This window comes from Scophthalmus maximus, chromosome 22 (genome assembly GCF_022379125.1).
Source record: "Scophthalmus maximus strain ysfricsl-2021 chromosome 22, ASM2237912v1, whole genome shotgun sequence".
NCBI classification, from domain to species: Eukaryota; Metazoa; Chordata; class Actinopteri; order Pleuronectiformes; family Scophthalmidae; genus Scophthalmus; species Scophthalmus maximus.
Window position 1 is genome coordinate 2573106 of NC_061536.1, and position 2629 is coordinate 2575734.

A 2629-nucleotide genomic window follows, 5' to 3' on the forward strand; every position below is an offset into this window, starting at 1 on the left:
CCTGCTGTGTCTGAAAAATACTCATTTATGCAAATAGTTGCATTATCCATATATAAACGACCTAGCTCATCATCTTGTGAGTGCACATCTCCACTGTAGAGGTCATGAAGGCTCCGCTCTTAAATTATGTAAGCCAGGCCGCTTTGTGCACACGCACGGGCTGCCGCCGTGCTCTGTTATGGAAATGAGTCGCCTGCAGAGGACACTGCTGCTGCCTCAGCTGCTCGTCAACCTTGAAATGATCATTTTTTCATGTTTCTTATATATGACATAAACAGTGTATCACGTGACGGCACAGACAGCCACTGGAATTTATGGGCCCAGAGAAAGCCTCTGAAAATATACAGTATTTTTTGGGCCTTTGTAAATGTGTTGAAAATACAGATGAACCCATGTTGTGCAGCAACAACAGTGACTTCATCTCTGGTTAAAAGAGAGCTAACCTCGACAATTGGCCAATGATGAAAGGTTATGTCATATTGCATTTTTTTGCTTTATAGAGAATAAAAATGCTATAAATAAAACCCAATAAGACAAACAGTAAAACAAAACAGAATAAAAAGGGGAAAAATACAAGAGGGGAAACAAAACAGGTGGCGACTATAAACCTCTTAGACTGATGAGCAAAGAAATCCAAACCAGAGCAGCAAACAACTAACACATTATGATTGTCTACTTTTTATAGTAGAACTATAAAATAAACAAGGAAGTGGTCTGAAAAACCTAAATTATATATTTGTCCCAAAAAGTTTTGGACCCGCCCTTAATCCACATCCACACCAAAATTTAAGTTTGGTGGAAGTAAGCTTATTAGTTTTAACAAATAAACCAACAAACAGAACTGGTGAAGACATAACCTCATTGGTCGAGGTAGAGAGGGGGAGGGATTGTTAATTTTCGAAATGTGTGATTGTTGCCAAGTGCAGCATCGTAATCCAAATCTTTTGTTTTTTCTATTTTCTTCCAAAAAATGTCAATAAGAAACAAATTCACTTTCCTGTGCGTACTTTGGAGACGACACCATGATCGATGGTTTCATCCAGTTGTATCACAGATGCTGATCCAACTGGTTCAAAGGTAAAAAATGGGCACTGAGCTTTCAAAATAATATGTGTATTTTTTGCCAACTAACATTATCTTCCATTTCCTTAATTTTGAGATGTGCTCTGGTAAAAAACTGAACAATTTGGTGAGTAAATCTTTTTTTAATAAACTGATTTCAAAGTGATTTGGGAAAAGAACTGTGTTGCTCCTCAGTATTACTAGTTTGGGTTTAGCCATCATCGAGTTTTCATACTTCTTCTATTTTACTGAGGTCACTGTGCTCCAGGGAAAGCTCAAAGCTTTAGAAATGGTTTCAAAGCTTCGCTCCGACCTGTGCCTTGCCACAGTTATATCACAGAAGTCTACAGAGAGTTCTTTGGACTTCATGACCTGGGTTTTTTCCTGACATATGCAGTATACATACAACTTTTCTGAATGATGTCTCATCAGACATTTACTCTGAGGCAGCACAGTGTATGCAGTAAAGAAATGTCCTTCTATTTCGTACTGGAATCTTGATTAATGCCAAATACTGTAATAATATAATATTTGTCAATTATATAGCACTTTTTAAAACCCATGTTACAAAGTGATTCACACAGTGTAGTAAACATGAAAACAGGCAGGCCACACATGGTAACAGATACAGAACAGCTCTGTGTGTGTGTGTGTGTGTGTGTGTGTGTGTGTGTGTGTGTGTGTGTGTATATACTTGTACTTGTAATTGTACTTATCTTTGTGAGGACCATTGAATATAGACTTTGCGGAGTGAGGACATTGTGGCTGGTCCTCACAATTTCAAATTCCATTTGGGGTTAAAGACTTGGTTTTAGGGTTAGAATTGCTGTTGTGATGGTTAAGGTAAGGGTAAGGGGGCTAGAGAATGCACTATGCCAATGAGTTTCTAAGATAGAAGTGCGAGGTTGTGTTGTGTTGTCTGTTCAATGCAGATCAGAATAGTAGCACCAAGAGAGGGAAGACGGACAGGATCAGTACAATGGTGCCCCCTGCAGGTTGGAGCTCTCTCGACCTCCAAATTTATATTTTTTTGTGTCATGCCGATGCATTCAAAGGACAAATCTAATTTACAAAACCTACATTCTCTTCTGGTATTACTTATACAAAACATGTGGAAAAAGGAAAAAGAAACACACACACACACACACACACACGCGCACAAAAAAGAAAGAATAATCTAAATAAATCCAAAAATGCAGTCATCACTTACAAAGTCATTACATATTCATTATTTGACCCGACAGAAAGCTTTTTTTCTTCATGTACTCTCCAGATAACTGGCCAAGTCAAATATTTCATTGGAAAACAGCCAACTCAGTCTTTTTATGCATCATCCATATTACAAAATCAATATACTTTTTTTAAAACTCATTTACTACATCATTTGACATCACACTAAACAAATCCACTTTTTCACATCCAATCCACTTTAATTTTTTCTAAATTAACGTATCATCTTAGTTCCCACAGTCAAAGGTAAAATTCCTGTTCTCAGCTGGGCACACAGAGGTCTTTGCCTTTATTTTAGAACAGATTCTATACAACATAGTTCTTTGTACCATAGTCA